Source organism: Anomaloglossus baeobatrachus, chromosome 10, assembly GCF_048569485.1.
Source record: "Anomaloglossus baeobatrachus isolate aAnoBae1 chromosome 10, aAnoBae1.hap1, whole genome shotgun sequence".
NCBI lineage: Eukaryota > Metazoa > Chordata > Amphibia > Anura > Aromobatidae > Anomaloglossus > Anomaloglossus baeobatrachus.
The window spans coordinates 16,581,122-16,601,899 of NC_134362.1; the positions used below are offsets into that span (position 1 = coordinate 16,581,122).

Here is a 20,778-nt window from a genome sequence, read left to right on the forward strand (position 1 = left end):
TCATTACACACAGAGGGATCTATTCCTATATATTATATAGAGTCATTACACACAGAGGGATCTATTCTTATATATTATATAGAGTCATTACACACAGAGGGATGTATTCCTATATATTATATAAAGTCATTACACACAGAGGGATCTATTCCTATATATTATATAGAGTCATTACACACAGAGTGTTCTATTCCTATATATTATATACAGTTAGGTCCAGAAATCTTTGGACAGTGACACAGTTTTCGCGAGTTGGGCTCTGCATGCCACCACATTGGATTTGAAATGAAACCTCTACAACAGAATTCAAGTGCAGATTGTAACGTTTAATTTGAAGGTTTGAACAAAAATATCTGATAGAAATTGTAGGAATTGTCACATTTCTTTACAAACACTCCACATTTTAGGAGGTCAAAAGTAATTGGACAAATAAATCAAACCCTTTTTATAGATGCTGCAGAAAGGATCATTTGCACATTTTTAGCCATTATCAAATATAAATCTGAACATGTATTTATTATTTTTTGCTTTTAAAATGAATGCAGCCAGATAGGAACTGCTGACACCAAACACACATTTAGCACAAAGAAGCAGAATTAAGACACGGCCTACATACAAGTAAGTGCATCTCAATACATTACAATATCATCAAAAAGTTAATTTATTTCAGAATTCAATACAAAAAGGGAAACACATATATTATATAGAGTCATTACACACAGAGGGATCTATTCCTATATATTATATAGAGTCATTACACACAGAGGGATCTATAGCTATATATTATATACAGTGATTACACACAGAGGGATCTATTCCTATATATTATATAGAGTGATTACACACAGAGGGATCTATTCCTATATATTATATAGAGTCATTACACACAGAGTGATCTATACCTATATATTATATAGAATCATTACACACAGAGGAATCTATTCCTATATATTATATAGAGTCATTACACACAGAGGGATCTATTCCTATATATTATATAAAGTCATTACACACAGAGGGATCTATTCCTATATATTATATAGAGTCATTACACACAGAGTGTTCTATTCCTATATATTATATACAGTTAGGTCCAGAAATCTTTGGACAGTGACACAATTTTGGCGAGTTGGGCTCTGCATGCCACCACATTGGATTTGAAATGAAACCTCTACAACAGAATTCAAGTGCAGATTGTAACGTTTAATTTGAAGGTTTGAACAAAAATATCTGATAGAAATTGTAGGAATTGTCACATTTCTTTACAAACACTCCACATTTTAGGAGGTCAAAAGTAATTGGACAAATAAATCAAACCCAAAAACAAATTTTTTATTTTCAATATTTTGTTGCGAATCCTTTGGAGGCAATCACTGCCTTAAGTCTGGAACCCATGGACATCACCAAACGCTGGGTTTCCTCCTTCTTAATGCTTTGCCAGGCCTTTACAGCCGCAGCCTTCAGGTCTTGCTTGTTTGTGGGTCTTTCCGTCTTAAGTCTGGATTTGAGCAAGTGAAATGCATGCTCAATTGGGTTAAGATCTGGTGATTGACTTGGCCATTGCAGAATGTTCCACTTTTTTGCACTCATGAACTCCTGGGTAGCTTTGGCTGTATGCTTGGGGTCATTGTCCATCTGTACTATGAAGCGCCGTCCAATCAACTTTGCGGCATTTGGCTGAATCTGGGCTGAAAGTATATCCCGGTACACTTCAGAATTCATCCGGCTACTCTTGTCTGCTGTTATGTCATCAATAAACACAAGTGACCCAGTGCCATTGAAAGCCATGCATGCCCATGCCATCACGTTGCCTCCACCATGTTTTACAGAGGATGTGGTGTGCCTTGGATCATGTGCCGTTCCCTTTCTTCTCCAAACTTTTTTCTTCCCATCATTCTGGTACAGGTTGATCTTGGTCTCATCTGTCCATAGAATACTTTTCCAGAACTGAGCTGGCTTCATGAGGTGTTTTTCAGCAAATTTAACTCTGGCCTGTCTATTTTTGGAATTGATGAATGGTTTGCATCTAGATGTGAACCCTTTGTATTTACTTTCATGGAGTCTTCTCTTTACTGTTGACTTAGAGACAGATACACCTACTTCACTGAGAGTGTTCTGGACTTCAGTTGATGTTGTGAACGGGTTCTTCTTCACCAAAGAAAGTATGCGGCGATCATCCACCACTGTTGTCATCCGTGGACGCCCAGGCCTTTTTGAGTTCCCAAGCTCACCAGTCAATTCCTTTTTTCTGAGAATGTACCAGACTGTTGATTTTGCTACTCCAAGCATGTCTGCTATCTCTCTGATGGACTTTTTTCTTTTTTTTTCAGCCTCAGGATGTTCTGCTTCACCTCAATTGAGAGTTCCTTAGACCGCATGTTGTCTGGTCACAGCAACAGCTTCCAAATGCAAAACCACACACCTGTAATCAACCCCAGACCTTTGAACTACTTCATTGATTACAGGTTAACGAGGGAGACGCCTTCAGAGTTAATTGCAGCCCTTAGAGTCCCTTGTCCAATTACTTTTGGTCCCTTGAAAAAGAGGAGGCTATGCATTACAGAGCTATGATTCCTAAACCCTTTCTCCGATTTGGATGTGAATACTCTCATATTGCAGCTGGGAGTGTGCACTTTCAGCCCATATTATATATATAATTGTATTTCTGAACCTGTTTTTGTAAACAGCTAAAATAACAAAACTTGTGTCACTGTCCAAATATTTCTGGACCTAACTTTAGAGTCGTTATACACAGAGGGATCTATTCCTATATATTATATAGAGTCATTACACACAGAGGAATCTATTCCTATATATTATATAGAGGCATTACACACAGAGGGATCTATTCCTATATATTATATAGAGTCACTACACACAGAGGAATCTATTCCTATATATTATATAGAGTCGTTATACACAGAGGGCTCTATTCCTATATATTATATAGAGTTGTTACACACACATTATTGATAAGATGCACTTGTATAAGGCTATGTGCGCACTTACCGGATTTTTCGCGGATTTTGCCGCGGATTTGCTGCATGTTTCGCTGCAGAAAATGTTCATAACATCTCTGCAGTGAATCACCAGCAAATCCTATGGAGAAAAAAAATCCTGTGCGCACTGGGCGGAATTTGACAGCTGCATGTTTTGCTGCGGGAATCCCGCAGCAAAAAGAAGTGCATGTCACTTCTTTTCCGCACATCGCTGCGGGATTTCACTCCATTGACTCAATGTTAATCAAGAAATCCCGCAGGGAATAACGCAGGCAGCAAATTCTGTGCGGTTCACTGCGTTTTCTTGCGTTATTCCCTGCGGTATTTTGCGGTTTACCTCCGGTAATGTGCATCACTTGCTTGCGGTTTTGCAGGGAAGTGATGTCATTACAGGAAGAGGAAGCCGTGCAGAGTAAACACACACACATCACAGACATAGATCACATCACAGACATAGACACAAAGACACAGACACATAGAACACACATAGAAAGAAAACGGAAATATAGAAAAAAAAGAACGTGGGCTCCGCTGTATATTTACCGTCCAGCCGAGGTAAGCACACAGCGGCGGCCCGGTATTCTCAGGCTGGGGAGGGAGAGGGGCAGGGGTAATGTCCCCCGCCTTACTCCCACCTCCAGCAGCCGAGAATATCAGCCGCAGCTGCCCCGGCACTGTCGCATGCAATATGCGGCACTGCCGGCGTGTCCTCGGCTTTTCTTGCCACCGTGTAGCAGTGGTGACAAGGTAATACAAGGGGTTAATGGTGATGGGGGACCACCGCCATTAACCCCAGGCTTGATCATGGCAGCGTCTATGTGACAGCTGACATGATCAACCCGTAAGTAAAGTGAAAAAAACACAGACACCGAAAAATCCTTTATTTTAAATAAAACAAACAAGCCTCGTTCACCATTTTATTAACCCCTCCCTCACCAAAGCTCCGGCGTAATCCAGGTCCGACGTCCAGCGCTGCTTCCATCCAGCCGCGACTGTCACAGACACAGGCTGAATGCAGCAGAGGTAATTACCGGTCATTTCCCACGGCCGGTAATGTGAACTCACTGCCGACCGTGGGAAATGCAGCGATCTGTCCTCTATCTATCCCTCTGTCTATCTATCTATCCCTCTATCTATTCTTCTGTCTATCTACTCTCAGAATTAAATGACTTTTTTTTTTTTTTTTTTTCTTCAATGTGCTTTATTGCATTGAATGCAATAAAGCACATCCCAACCCGCACGCGGCAAAACCGCGGCAATACCGCGAATAATACCGCGGTAAAACCGCAGCAAACCGCGGCAAACCGCATGCGGTTTTCGGGTGCGGTTTCCCGCGGTTTTTTACCGCGGGTGCGGTAATCTTTGAGGGCATGCGGAATTTTCTCAAGAAAATTCCACTTCCCAGTGCGCACAGAGCCTAAAGCAACGAGGAGTCAACTACATAAGTGGTCAGAAATATTTTCTAGACTACGGACTACAAAGTGATCAGGAGTTAGTGACATTACGAAGAACACAGCCTGTACAACAACTGCAGAATATTATCGCACAAAGCACAGCCTGTCCTATGACTTATAACTAATATCACACAGCACACCGCCTGTAAATAGATTATGAACCAATATGACTGGAGGACAATTTAATACATAACACAGTCTACAGATTTTCCAGGTGTACAAATAGGAATTCGGTCCCAAAACATAAACATTTTTCTTGGATGGTTTGTTTTGCAGACAGCTAAAAATCGAGATGTAATTTCCCTTTAAAAGATATAAACACCTTTTGAGGACAATTTATTTCTTAAAGGGAACCTGTCAGCAGGTGTTTACGACTTCATCTGAAAGGAGCATGACATAGGCAAAGAGATCCTGAATCTATCAATGTATCACTTAGATTACTGGCTGCAGCCGTTCTGACACAATCAGAATTTTTAGATTGAGCCATGTAGCAGAGCTGAGAAAGCTAACCCCGCCCACATCAAGCTCTCAAAAGAGATTGTACATTGCCTGTGAGGTGTCAGAGGAGGGCTGCCGTGCACAAAACCATGTAGTCCAAGCAATGAAAAGTCCTGCTGCATAAACAACAGATCAGACCATGACAAGACAGGCATCCCCAAATTCTCTGTGTTAACCCTTGCAGCATGATGTCTTCAGCTTACATAGCAAAAATCAGCTGACAGATTCCATTTAATTATTAACTGCACGCATTTTGGTCTAAACATAATATTTGCAATTGTTTTTTTTCATTAAACTTTTTGAACTGTTTAACTTTCACAGGCTCTTTGATTTTGTGAACATTGTTGGCTGTTGAATGAGTTAACTGAAATTTCATCAGTGAGCTCCTCTCTTCTGATAGAACGATCCGCAAAGTTCAGCACAACTTGGATCATTTTAGCAGAAAACGACAAACCTGAAGCGATTATAAGACAGTTAGGGTATGTGCCCACGGGACTCTGTACCCGCGGATATATCCGCAGGTATGTCCAAAAGGTTTCCCGCAGCTGATCCCCGGTTTCTGCAGCTACCCATAGCTGCGGGATTCCCGCGAAATATCTGCAGAAAACCTGCGGCCATTCATGCGACTTACCTGCAGAAGTCCTGGCCTCTATCTCCATAGTGGAGGGCCGGGATTTCCGCAGGTATTTCCGCAGGAATAATTGACATGCAGTTACGCGTGGCTGCGGGAAATCCGCAGCATATTCCGCGGCCGCACATACCGCAGCATGGACACAGCACTCCCCATGTCCCATAGGATAACATGGGGAGTGTCTGTACTTTCTAAAACCTGCGGATTTATCTGGAAAATCCATAAGATAGGCATAAGATACATGAAAGATTTGATGTATCTTATGCCTATCGGTCCTGAGGAAGGGAGCTGAGCCTCCCGAAACGCGTAGACCTGTGGAAAAATAAAAGTTTACGTTAATCCAAGATATCATCAGTGATCATTGGTGCGGTGTTTGAAAGCCCCGTTCTACTACCTCTCTCTGTTATCAACCGCCTGGGGTACTGCTGCTGTGATCCAGATTTATGCTGTTACAGGTGTTGTGACTGTCACAACCCTACTTGGTGAGTAGGATTGCTCTGATATCGCCCCTAGTCTACAGGGGTAAGACCCTATTGCGCTTTTTCTCCACAGGCCCCCTATTTTTCCGGGTGCTTTTTCAGGCATTTTTCAGTGCCTGAAATGAACCAGGTGTGAACATACCCTTAGGCATAAAACTCCCGAAACGCGCTCACTGATGGATTCTCAGTTAATTCATTTTGCAGCAAGCCATATATTGTATAACATAGAGGCTATAGATGGCAAATGGTGCAACATTTTTAATGAAACTGATTGCAAAATTAATTTTTAGCAGCAAATACATGCATTTACCTATCTCATTGAGTCTTTTTGCAGGCCGGAAGTTTTAGAAGGTGGAGCTGAATGGATTAATATATCATTTTTGCACTATATTCTAAAGCCCTGCTTATTCTCAGAGATGGGTGGCTGGTACTGTTTAGTGACTGACAGCTCCGTATACACAGTCATACAGAGACGGTGTCGGCCATTCACTGATTAGGCGCTATTTTAACGGGCAGCTTCTCTTTAAGGTATTCTATAAGTGAGATGTGAATGTTTGCTGTAATCCCGGAGAAGAAATGCAGAAGTCTTAAGATTCTGCCGCACACACAGAGATAATGTATGTTGTGATGAGCGAGGAGGGGGGGAGTGGGGAACATCTTCTGTAGATTTGGCTCCGAGTACAAGTGGAAACCGACAGAAGCCACGTGGGTGGGAATGTGGGTGCACCATATTTTATGCTAATTACCTACTGATCGCTCTTGTTTTTTTGTTGACTTTGATAAATATTCAACATATATTAGGGAAACATATTGTTACGGAGCTCACCTCAACTGGGTCGGGCTATACGGTCATTATTCAGCAGGATCATTCATTGCAAAATCAGCACTGCTTTATCATGGATACCCTATCCGGACGCGAGTATATAACATGACGCACGCTGGCCAGGGGTTAAAATGATCCATATTAATTTAGGAAAAAATAATTACTGCCAATGAATATGTAATAAATCCACATGGAGCTGAGAATTAAAGGGCTCAGGAGAGCGGCCAGATCCTCATTAAAGTGGGAGCAAACACAAGCTTTAGGATATATTTGCACGGGGTGGATTTTCCATTCGGATTCATAGGTGGAAGATCCTCATCATGTCAAAGTAACAGCTAAAATGTAATCATATCTCACATACTTTCCCTGTCCTATACTGTATGTGACAATGGAGGCAGCTGCATTGCGGCTTGTTGTATTTGCTACATAGTGCTTACTCTGCTCTGTTATTTATGCTAATTCTATTATACAATCGAGTTACTTTGTGACTAGAAGGACCTGTGGACCTGTGCTGATGTCATACCCATGTGACTAGAAGGGGTGTGGCCTCAACCAACAGAAAAAAATGTTGCTTCCTGGTATCACCTATGTTGGCTGAGGCTCCACCCCTTCTGGTCACATGGGCATGACAACAGCACAGGACCTTTTAGTCACAAAGTAAATCGATTGCATAATAGTATTATGCTTATTCTATTACTAGCTGTACTACGCGGCTTCGCCCGGGTTAATAACTGCTGTTGTTAACAAAATAGAATGTTTTAACAAAAATGTATTCTGCACACAAAAACCACAGAACAAATAGATATAAATGTAATTATTAAAAGGCAAAAACTAAGCTAATAGAAGCATTTCACAACATATATTTCAACACCACAGATATTCCACACAGATTTAACTAAATTGGCCAAGTAATGTGCTCAGTCTGTCTCTTTCCAGGTCCGTCTCTTTCCAGGTCCGTCTCTTTCCCCGTCCGTCTCTTTCCAGGTCCGTCTCTTTCCAGGTCCGTCTCTTTCCCCGTCCGTCTCTTTCCCCGTCCGTCTCTTTCCCCGTCCGTCTCTTTCCCCGTCCGTCTCTTTCCCCGTCCGTCTCTTTCCCCGTCCGTCTCTTTCCCCGTCCGTCTCTTTCCCCGTCCGTCTCTTTCCCCGTCCGTCTCTTTCCCCGTCCGTCTCTTTCCCCGTCCGTCTCTTTCCCCGTCCGTCTCTTTCCCCGTCCGTCTCTTTCCCCGTCCGTCTCTTTCCCCGTCCGTCTCTTTCCCCGTCCGTCTCTTTCCCCGTCCGTCTCTTTCCCCGTCCGTCTCTTTCCCCGTCCGTCTCTTTCCCCGTCCGTCTCTTTCCCCGTCCGTCTCTTTCCCCGTCCGTCTCTTTCCCCGTCCGTCTCTTTCCCCGTCCGTCTCTTTCCCCGTCCGTCTCTTTCCCCGTCCGTCTCTTTCCCCGTCCGTCTCTTTCCCCGTCCGTCTCTTTCCCCGTCCGTCTCTTTCCCCGTCCGTCTCTTTCCCCGTCCGTCTCTTTCCCCGTCCGTCTCTTTCCCCGTCCGTCTCTTTCCCCGTCTACCTGTCTCTGTCTGTCTCTTTCCTTGTCTGTCTCTATCTCTCTGTTTCTTTCCCCATCTGTCTCTTTCTAGGTCTGTCTCTTTCCCAGGTCTGTCTCTTTCCCCGTCTGTCTCCCCGTCTCTTTGTCTGTCTTTTCCTGTCTGTCTCTTTCCCTGTCTGCCTGTCTGTCTGTCTCTTTCCTTGTCAGTCTCTATTTCTCTGTCTCTTTCCACGTCTGTCTCTATCAAGGTCCGTGTCTTTCCCCATCTATCTTTCTCTGTCTCTCTGGCTGTCTCCTCCTTACCTGTCTGCCTATCTCTGTCCCTGTCTGCATGTCTGTCTGTCTGTTTCCGGGTCTGTCTCTTTCCGGGTCTGTCTCGGTCTGTCTCTTTCACCATCTGTCTGTCTGTCTCTTTCCCTGTGTCTCTGTCTCTATCTCTCTGACTCTTAACATGTCTCTTTCCCTGTCTGTCTCTCTGTCTGTCTCTCTGTCTGTCTCTATCCGTCTCCCCACCGACATCTTATTACCTCACATATAAGCTTCTTATACTATGAATGTCTTTTGTTCCTATAGCAACCAATCACAGCTTCTACTAATAACCTGTAGTTCCAGGCTCCATTTACTTTAATGGAGCTATGTTTTTTGGAGAGTAACTGTAAAGCGCGGGGTTACATTTTCCTGTCAAAACATAGTCTACGACGTTCCCTGGGTCACATGAGGTATCAGTGCAAAATTTCATGATTGTAAATGCGACAGTGCAGATACACTTTTCGTTTCACTTTTTTCCCATTATGTAGATAGGGGCAAAATTGATTGGTAAATTGGAACGCGCGGGGTTAAAATTTTGCCTCACAACATAGCCTATGATGCTCTCTGGGTCCAGACGTGTGAGTGTGCAAACTTTTGTGGCTGTAGCTGCGACGGTGCGGATGCCAGTCCCAGAGACACACACACACACACACTCACACACACTCACACATACACACACACACACACACACACACACACTCACACACACACTCACACACACACTCACACACACACTCACACACACACACACACTCACACACACACTCACACACACACTCACACACACACTCACACACACTCACACACACTCACACACACTCACACACACTCACACACACTCACACATACACATACACACACATTCAGCTTTATATATTAGATACAATCTTTTGTTTGTGACTAAAAGGACTATGCTGATGTCATACCCATGTGAGGGGCCTCAGCCAACATAGCGGATACCAGAAAGTAACATTGTTTTGTTGGCTGGGGCTCGCCCCTTCCGGTCACATGGGCATCACGTCAGCACAGGTCCTTTAAGTCACAAGCTAAAACAATTCTATAATAGAATTAGCATAAGTAACAGAGGGAGGGGATAACTATGAATACCCCCCCAGCTATCAGCTGATCGGCAGCTGCTGTCACTCAACAAGCTGCTGATTTTGCAAACTTTATTTGCTTGTGTTTCAAAACCCATGCATCCTAGCTGACAACTAAAGGTACGTATAGACTCAGCCTGATAGTGCCAGTATAGCACTGTATGTATAGAATCAGCCTGATAGTGCCAGTATAGCACTGTATGTATAGAATCAGCCTGATAGTGCCAGTATAGCACTGTATGTATAGAATCAGCCTGATAGTGCCAGTATAGCCCTGTATGTATAGAATCAGCCTGATAGTGCCAGTATAGCACTGTATGTATAGAATCAGCCTGATAGTGCCAGTATAGCACTGCATGTATAGACTCAGCCTGATAGTGCCAGTATAGCACTGTATATATAGAATCAGCCTGATAGTGCCAGTATAGCACTGTATGTATAGAATCAGCCTGATAGTGCCAGTATAGCACTGTATGTATAGAATCAGCCTGATAGTGCCAGTATAGCACTGCATGTATAGACTCAGCCTGATAGTGCCAGTATAGCACTGTATGTATAGAATCAGCTTGATAGTGCCAGTATAGCACTGTATGTATAGACTCAGCCTGATAGTGCCAGTATAGCACTGTATGTATAGAATCAGCCTGATAGTGCCAGTATAGCGCTGTATGTATAGAATCAGCCTGATAGTGCCAGTATAGCGCTGTATGTATAGAATCAGCCTGATAGTGCCAGTATAGCACTGTATGTATAGAATCAGCCTGATAGTGCCAGTATAGCACTGTATGTATAGAATCAGCCTGATAGTGCCAGTATAGCACTGTATGTATAGAATCAGGCTGATAGTGCCAGTATAGCACTGTATGTATAGAATCAGCCTGATAGTGCCAGTATAGCACTGTATGTATAGAGTCAGCCTGATAGTGCCAGTATAGCACTGTATGTATAGACTCAGCCTGATAGTGCCAGTATAGCCCTGTATGTATAGACTCAGCCTGATAGTGCCAGTATAGCACTGTATGTATAGACTCAGCCTGATAGTGCCAGTATAGCACTGTATGTATAGAATCAGCCTGATAGTGCCAGTATAGCACTGTATGTATAGAATCAGCCTGATAGTGCCAGTATAGCCCTGTATGTATAGAATCAGCCTGATAGTGCCAGTATAGCACTGTATGTATAGAATCAGCCTGATAGTGCCAGTATAGCACTGTATATATAGAATCAGCCTGATAGTGCCAGTATAGCACTGGCTTTAGGTTATATAGGAAAATCCTGGTGATTGGTGCGCTTTAATGTATCCTATTCCCCATGTGTACATATACTTGTAGCTAGTATTGGACTAAAGGGACGTGCCACTCATAAAATCATTTTCTATGTGGCTTCCTCTGCTCCCCCTTCCCCCCCATAGCTACATTTAACAGCAACAGAGGATGGTTTTTTTAGTAAATCCGCCTTTGGTATTTAATCCCCTGATTTGATAATAACGGGACAGATAAGAAGAAGGAGAAGGGAGAAGGGCTTGTCCTCCGGGCGGGGATGATGCGCGCCCGCGTCTTGCAGATCTCTTCCCATCGCTGCAGTGAGGTAACAGTCGCCTATTCTGAGAAACTATGATTCACATCAAGATGCTACAATCCGATCCTCGGCATAAACATCCCCATGACAACAGAGATGTACTAATGGTCAGGCTCAGGAGGAGACTTGTCACTAGGTAACATTTATGTTCACAATCTGAACAAATATTCATCCTTGACATCTGGAGAGTGTTTACTGAGTCACATTGTATGACGGGAAATGTGCAGAAACGCGGCTCCTGCTGCAAACACCGGGGCAGAGTCTACAGGATGTGCGTGTGCACAAGGTCGAATCAATGTCACAGCGGGGGCCAGAGCGGGCCAGGTCTAGCACAAGAACTGGGGGGACCAGTGCAGCCGCTGGACAAGCCGGGGAGAGGTGACACATGTTTAAAGTTCCAGGGTATGATCCCTTTATCACAATCCACTAGATCACAGGTCGCCGGCGGTTTTCTCCTCTCTCCGTCAGGGACACTGCTGCGGTTATTGCCTGCCGACATGCTCTTGTCTAGGGCCATCAACCTCAACTAAAACCAATACAACTCAGGTCATCCAGATGGCACACCCTGTGTAAACCCCAGGCACGTCATTGTTTCATATGCATAGAAGGGACCTGACATCTGATTCATGCTCCCCGAGCCACGAACAGCATGAATCAGACACAGCAGGCGTCCTTGCAGGTCTAATGTGAAGTGCTGAAGTGTTTCGGAGGAAACATACTTTGAAGAGCCAGCTGGGGTAAATGCATCTCCACTGACAAGTCCACGACCGGTCCCCAGCACCTTCTCCCCACACCGACGGGTCTCTCCTCTGTATATGTGTATAAGGAGAGACTTGTCAGACTAGAGGATACGGGCAGGCACAATCCAGACAGCTTTCTTATGCATCATCTCTTGAAGACTCGTACTTCTGGGACGACAGCCATTAAGAACAATGTGATATAGTGTGCGGCGTATGGTGTGAGCACTGACAGGCGGACCCCCACCCCTGTAACCTGTGCAGAGTATGGTCTGAGCACTAACAGGCGGACCCCCACCCCTGTAACCTCTGCAGTGTGTGGTGTATGGTCTGAGCACTGACAGGCCGACCCCCACCTCTGTAACCTCTGCAGTGTTTGGTGTATGGTCTGAGCACTGACAGGCGGACCCCCCCCACACCTGTAACCTCTGCAGTGTGCAGAGTATTGTCTGAGCACTGACAGGCGGACCCCCACCCCTGTAACCTCTGCAGTGTGTGGTGTATGGTCTGAGCACTGACAGGCCGACCCCCACCTCTGTAACCTCTGCAGTGTTTGGTGTATGGTCTGAGCACTGACAGGCGGACCCCCCCCACACCTGTAACCTCTGCAGTGTGCAGAGTATGGTCTGAGCACTGACAGGCGGACCCCCCACCCCTGTAACCTCTGCAGTGTGCTGCGTATGGTCTGAGCACTGACAGGCGGACCCCCACCCCTGTAACCTCTGCAGTGTGTGGTGTATGGTCTGAGCACTGACAGGCGGACCCCCCCACACCTGTAACCTCTGCAGTGTGCAGAGTATGGTCTGAGCACTGACAGGCGGACCCCCCACCCCTGTAACCTCTGCAGTGTGCCGCGTATGGTCTGAGCACTGACAGGCGGACCCCCACCCCTGTAACCTCTGCAGTGTGCGGTGTATGGTCTGAGCACTGAAAGGCGGACCCCCACCCCTGTAACCTGTGCAGAGTATGGTCTGAGCACTAACAGGCGGACCCCCACCCCTGTAACCTCTGCAGTGTGTGGTGTATGGTCTGAGCACTGACAGGCCGACCCCCACCCCTGTAACCTCTGCAGTGTTTGGTGTATGGTCTGAGCACTGACAGGCGGACCCCCCCACACCTGTAACCTCTGCAGTGTGCAGAGTATGGTCTGAGCACTGACAGGCGGACCCCCCACCCCTGTAACCTCTGCAGTGTGCCGCGTATGGTCTGAGCACTGACAGGCGGACCCCCACCCCTGTAACCTCTGCAGTGTGCGGTGTATGGTCTGAGCACTGAAAGGCGGACCCCCACCCCTGTAACCTGTGCAGTGTGCGGTCTGAGCACTGACAGGCCCCACCCCTGTAACCTCTGCAGTGTGCGGTGTATGGTCTGAGCACTGACAGGCAGACCCCCCAGCCCTGTAACCTTTGCAGTGTGTGGTGAATGGTCTGAGCACTGACAGGTGGATCCCCACCCCTGTAACCCTTGCAGTGTGCTGTGTATGGTCTGAGCACTGACAGGCGGACCCCCCACCCCTGTAACCTCTGCAGTGTGCGGTGTATGGTCTGAGCACTGACAGGCAGACCCCCACCCCTGTAACCTCTGCAGTGTGTGGTGTATGGTCTGAGCACTGACAAGCGGACCCCCACCCCTGTAACCCTTGCAGTGTGCTGTGTATGGTCTGAGCACTGACAGGCGGACCCCCCCACCCCTGTAACCTCTGCAGTGTGCAGTGTATGGTCTGAGCACTGACAGGCGGACCCCCACCCCTGTAACCTCTGCAGTGTGCGGTGTATGGTCTGAGCACTGACAGGCAGACCCCCCCCTATAACCTTTGCAGTGTGCAGAGTATAGTCTGAGCACTGACAGGCAGACCCCCCCCCTATAACCTCTGCAGTGTGCAGAGTATAGTCTGAGAACTGACAGGCAGACCCCCCCCCCTATAACCTCTGCAGTGTGCAGAGTATAGTCTGAGAACTGACAGGCAGACCCCCACCCCTGTAACCTCTGCAGTGTGCGGTGTATGGTCTGAGCACTGACAGGCGGACCCCCACCCCTGTAACCTCTGCAGTGTGCGGTGTATGGTCTGAGCACTGACAGGCGGACCCCCACCCCTGTAACCTCTGCAGTGTGCGGTGTATGGTCTGAGCACTGACAGGCAGACCCCCCCCCCCTATAACCTCTGCAGAGTATAGTCTGAGCACTGACAGGCAGACCCCCCCCCCCTATAACCTCTGCAGTGTGCAGAGTATAGTCTGAGAACTGACAGGCAGACCCCCCCCCCTATAACCTCTGCAGTGTGCAGAGTATAGTCTGAGAACTGACAGGCGGACCCCCCCCCTGTAACCTCTGCAGTGTGTGGTATATGGAACCCAAACAAGAGAGTCTTTAAATTTGCCAGGTAGAAGAGACACTCAAACAAGCCATGATTATAAATGTATAAAACATTTTATTTAAATAATGCTGTAGATGTGTCAATAACAAATCAAAGTGATATAGAAAAGGACCAGAGGGAATAAGTGCTGAAGGGGAAAACACCCCACGTGTCCTGGAAGAAAATAGAGGAGAACAAATCTTCCAGAAGATCCAAACACCTTCCCAGGGTAAAGAATGACCACCCGGTAGATGATGGCCCAAAGGTGTATCATAACCTAATGAGCCAAGTAAATCCAAGTATAGCCCACAGGGCAATGCACCTACCAGGATGATGGATCACAGAAAACCGGGGTAGCACGTGGGGACCGACGTCCCAACACGTGTTTCGCTTGATGTGCTTCGTCGGGGGACAGAGTGTGGTATATGGTCTGAGCACTGACAGGCTTACCCCCACCCCTGTAACCTCTGCAGTGTGCTGTGTATGGTCTGAGCACTGACAGGCGGACCCCCCACACCTGTAACCTCTGCAGTGTGCTGTGTATGGTCTGAGCACTGACAGGTGGACCCTCCACCCCTGTAACCTCTGCAGCAAATGCGGTCCGCACTCACATGTCTATTCTGAAAAGACGACCTCTGGATATGACACTGAGCACATGCACTCAACTTCTGTGGTAGACCATGGCGAGGCCTGTTCTTAGTGGATCCTGTCTTGTTATACCTCTGTATGGTCTTGGCCACTGTGCTGCAGCTCAGGTTCAGGGTGGTGACAATCTTCTTATAGTCTTGGACATCTTTATGTAGAACAAAAAATTTTTTTCCAGCTCCTCATAAAATTCTTTGCAACGAGGAGCCATGCTGAACTTCCAGTGACCAGTATGAGAGAGTGTGTGAGCGATAACACCAAATGTAACACACCTGCTCCCCATTCACACCTGAGACCTTGTAACACTAATGAGTCACATGACACTAGGGAGGGAAAATGGCTAATTGGGCACAATTTGGCCATTTTCACTTAGGGATGTACTCACTTTTTTTGCCAGCTGTGTGATGAGTTATTTAGAGGACACCTAATTTACACCGTTATACAAGCTGCACACTGACACTGCATATTGTATCACAGGGTCAGATCTACGGTGTTGTCCCTTGAAAAGATATAAAATGTCAGAGGTATGATATCACCAGCTACAAAACTATTGGAACTAATAAAATACCATATTATTTATCTCATGCGGTGACCGCTGATGTGAAAAAAAGAAAGCGTCCTCCATCACGCTGCTGCTTCTGAGCATATGACACACAGGCAGGAGCGCAGGAATCCCTCATTCTCTATTATTCCTAGAATTGATGGCACACAAGAAAGATGAATAATCAGATATTAGAGAATTTCTCCAGATTTAGTCCCCAGCATGGCTGCTTCGGCTTTATACCTGTGACGGGGCTCAATGAAATAAATCTATAAAAAAAAAAAAAGTATAAAATCCATACAGATAAATGTAAAATTAGTGAGAATCCCTGCTTAGCTTCTTTAAGATAATTACTCTTGGAGGATGAAGGCAGAAGTTTTTGTGTGGCAAAACACGCAATTTTATTATTACATTTTTTTCCCTGAGAATTTGTACGTTCTTTGTATGATACATAAAAAAGGAACCCATCTAGGAATAATTGCTCCCTCATTTGGCGGCATAAATTGTAGTCTAATGGCTTTTCTCTGAAATTATCGGAGCAGTCTTTACACAGGATAGCCGAGCATCAATGGATCTTTACAGATAATTATTGTCATTTTACCAAGGGGATGATTTTCCTCCTTATAAGCTTATTTAGTAAACCAATGGCGCTACGGAGCAGAGATCCTGCTCCTCCATGTACGAGGAGGTCACCTATGTGTGGAGCAATGTAGCATTATAGAGATATATGAAAGCACGCAGACCCATGTGTACAGTTATTCCACGGGCCTGGAGAAGCACCGACATATAGTGACAAAAGAAGAAAACGCTTTCACATGATGGTTACACATAAAATACATTACAGCATATACACTGTACTGATCCCATACAAAATCACTAATCTGGAGATACATCCTGTATTATACTCCAGAGCTGCACTCACTATTCTGCTGGAGCAGTCACTGTGTACATACATTACATTACTGATCCTGAGTTACGTCCTATATTATACTCCAGAGCTGCACTCACTATTCTGCTGGAGCAATCACTGTGTACATACATTACTGATCCTGAGTTACCTCCTGTATTATTCTCCAGAGCTGCACTCACTATTCTGCTGGTGCAATCACTGTGTACATACATTACATTACTGATCCTGAGTTACGTCCTATATTATACTCCAGAGCTGCACTCACTATTCTGCTGGTGCAGTCACTGTGTACATACATTACTGATCCTGAGTTACCTCCTGTATTATTCTCCAGAGCTGCACTCACTATTCTGCTGGTGCAGTCACTGTGTACATACATTACATTACTGATCCTGAGTTACCTCCTGTATTATACTCCAGAGCTGCACTCACTATTCTGCTGGTGCAGTCACTGTGTACATACATTACATTACTGATCCCGAGTTCTATCCTGTATTATGCTCCAGAGCTGCACTCACTATTCTTCTGGTGCAGTCACTGTGTACATACATTACATTACTGATTCTGCAATGATCCTGACTCCCATCCTGTATTATACTCCAGAGCTGCACTCACTATTTCTGCTGGTGCAGTCACTGTGTACATACACTACATTACTGATCCTGAGTTACATTCTGTATTATACTCCAGAGCTGCACTCACTATCCTGCTGGTGCAGTCACTGTGTACATACATTACATTTCTGATCCTGAGTTGCCTCCTGTATTATACTCCAGAGCGTCACTCACTATTCTGCTGGTGCAGTCACTGTGTACATACATTACTGATCCTGAGTTACATCTTGTATTATACTCCAGAGCGGCACCCACTAATCTGCTGGTACAGTCACTGTGTACATACATTACATTACTGATCCTGAGTTACCTCCTGTATTATACTCCAGAGCCGCATTCACTATTCTGCTGGTGCAGTCACTGTGTACATACATTACATTACTGATCCTGAGTTACATCTTGTATTATACTCCAGAGCCGCATTCACTATTCTGCTGGTGCAGTCACTGTGTACATACATTACTGATCGTGAGTTACATGCTGTATTATACTCCAGAGCTGCAATCACTCTTCTGCCGGTGGAGTCGTTGTGTACATAAACTGATGGCATATAACAGTGACCCTTCTGCATGATGAGAATAACCCTTTAAGGGATACTTGACACCAGTCACCATGCACGCAGTTCTGTAGATGTTATTTAATCTGCAGATATTCTAATTCATAGCTAGCATTCTCATGGAATAGTCCACGAGGCGGCGGTGTCTGTGCGCAGCAGGTGCCCTTTAAGCACATCTTCACGTTATCATTTTTTATTAAGCTTGACTGTCTCGGAGGGAGTGTGATCAAGAGCCGTATTTAACATCCATTGAAAGCCACTTCTAGACGTCTCCTAAACAGGATTAATCCTTGTGGGACAGAATTCATGCCTCAAGCAGCCATTCAAGCAGAGCTGACAACGCTCTCCCCGATTACCTGACAAACGCCTATATCCAATTCACACTGCACCTGCACAGCCCTTTCTCCAATTACACCTGAAAAACATTCTGATTGCACCTCATTATGGGACTGTAATGTTACCGCAGCACAACTAATAATCAGAGCCCTACAACACAATATAATAATGTGCACCGCCATCACACACCACAGCATATACCCGCAGAGAAACACTGTCTGCTGCCCCCATCCTCCACAACTACAGGAAAATGCCATGGTGTATATTTCAGGGTAAAATGTCCAGGAATTGTCCCGATTCTCCTTCTCTGTAACTTGTCATTTTTTCAGTGGCCAGTTTCTCTTGTTCATATTTCTGCCAACCCTAAAAGCAGAGACAAAGACCCGCCCCCATATCCTGTAAAAAGGCAAAGACCCGCCCCCATATCCTGTAAAAAGGCAAAGACCCGCCCCCATATCCTGTAAAAAGGCAAAGACCTGCCCCCATATTCTGTAAAAAAGCAAAGACCCGCCCCCATATCCTATAAAAAGGCAAAGACCTGCCCCCATATCCTATACAAAGGCAAAGACCTGCCCCCATATCCTGTAAATAGGCAAAGACCTGCCCCCATATAATGTAAAAAGGCAAAGACCCACCCCCATATAATGTAAAAAGGCAAAGACCCACCCCCATATCCTGTAAAAAGGCAAAGACCCGCCCCCATATCCTATAAAAAGGCAAAGACCTGCCCCCATATCCTGTACAAAGGCAAAGACCTGCCCCCATATACTGTAAAAAGGCAAAGACCTGCCCCCATATCCTGTAAAAAGGCAAAGACCCGCCCCCATATAATGTAAAAAGGCAAAGACCCACCCCCATATCCTGTAAAAAGGCAAAGACCCGCCCCCATATCCTATAAAAAGGCAAAGACCTGCCCCCATATCCTGTAAAAAGGCAAAGACGTGCACCCATATCCTGTAAAAAGGCAAAGACCTGCCCCCATATCCTGTAAAAAGGCAAAGACCAGCCCCCATATCCTGTAAAAAGGCAAAGACCTGCCCCCATATCCTGTAAAAAGGCTAAGACCTGCCCCCATATCCTGTAAAAAGGCAAAGACCAGCCCCCATATCCTGTAAAAAGGCAAAGACCAGCCCCCATATCCTGTAAAAAGGCAAAGACCAGCCCCCATATCCGGTAAAAAGGCAAAGACCTGCCCCCATGTCCTGTAAAAAGGCAAAGACCAGCTCCCATATCCTGTAAAAAGGCAAAGACCTGCCCCCATGTCCTGTAAAAAGGCAAAGACCAGCCCCCATATCCTGTAAAAAGGCAAAGACCTGCCCCCATATCCTGTAAAAAGGCAAAGACCCGCCTACATATCCTGTGGGGTGGCAAAGATTAACACCCACTTCCTGTACAGAGGAAAAGACCCGCCCCCACTTTCCATATAGAAGCAAAGACCCACTTCCTGTACAGAGGCAAAGAGCTGCCCTTACATCCTCCAATGGAGCTGCAATAGCAGACAATTTCCATTCACTGCAGCTACTACAAAGCATTTTCTGCATTCTGGCTCCACTTTGGCCACCAGGAATGTTTTTAAACATTAATTATTAATTATTATTATTATTATTATTATTATTATTAGTAGTAGTAGTAGTAGTATTCATTTAGTAAAGTACATGAGACATGACGCTAACACAATACTTTCCTGTTTGGACTTGTCATTGATGACTGTACTGGAGGACAGACCTGGGTACAATTAGGCTACTTTCACACATCCGGTTTGAGCCGTGCGGCTCAATCCGGCTGTGAAAACTATGCAACGGATGCGGTGAAAACACCGCATCCTTTGCATAAGTTTTTACATGCGGCTGGTCCGGTTTTTTCCGGTTGTGGCATGCTACTGAGCATGCGCAGTGGAAAATACCGCATGCGGCGACCGGATGCGGTTTTTTCCGCATCGCGCCGCATCCGGCCTCCATAGGGATGCATTGAAAAATGCGCCGCAGCGGCTGGATGCGGCGCGATGCGGTGTTTTTTGCCGGAGCAAAAAACGTTGCAGGGAACGTTCGATCCGGCCGCCGCATCGGCTACATCTGCCGCATGCGGCAAAAACCGGACCGAACGCAAGCCCCTGCGGCACAATGCGGCACTAATGTAAGTCAATGCAAAAAAAACCGCAATCGGCGTTACAAAAGCCGGTTGCGGTTTTTCTGCAGAACGCCGTATTGTGCCGCAGAGCAAAAATCCGGATGTGTGAAAGTACCCTTACAGAACACAAGTTTCCTGAAATGCTGGACAGCTCCACTTTGTGTTGTTTCATCCATGGCTGATATAAGAAATGTCCAGATTAGGGTATGTTCACACATCAGGTTTTTGCTGTGCGGCACAATCCGACGCTTTTCTGAAAAACCGGATGCGGCAACAGCTGTCACCGCATCCGGTTTTTCCCCCATAGACTTGCATTAGGCTATGTGCGCACGTGTGCGCTCTGCACCGCACCGAAAAGGTGCGCTTCAGAGCGCAGCTGAAAAGCTGCGTTCTGAAGCGCATGGTGCCGGCGAGAACGTGCGTTCTGCCTGCAGCTCCTGCCATAGACAGAGCAGGGGCTGCCGGCAAAGCGCACGGAAGAAGTGACATGTCACTTCTTAGAACGCAGCGCTTCGGGCAGCAGCCAAAGCGCTGCGCTCTAATATGCCACTTGCGCACGGCT

At 45.9% G+C, this 20,778-nt stretch overlaps 1 protein-coding gene across 1 annotated transcript in view; it reads right to left on the reverse strand.

Moving 5' to 3' along the window:
- The window catches only part of SHANK2 (SH3 and multiple ankyrin repeat domains 2), a 724,216-nt gene that overhangs the window by 341,029 nt on the left and 362,409 nt on the right, over positions 1-20,778 (reverse strand). The gene's annotated exons all lie outside the window — the stretch shown is intronic.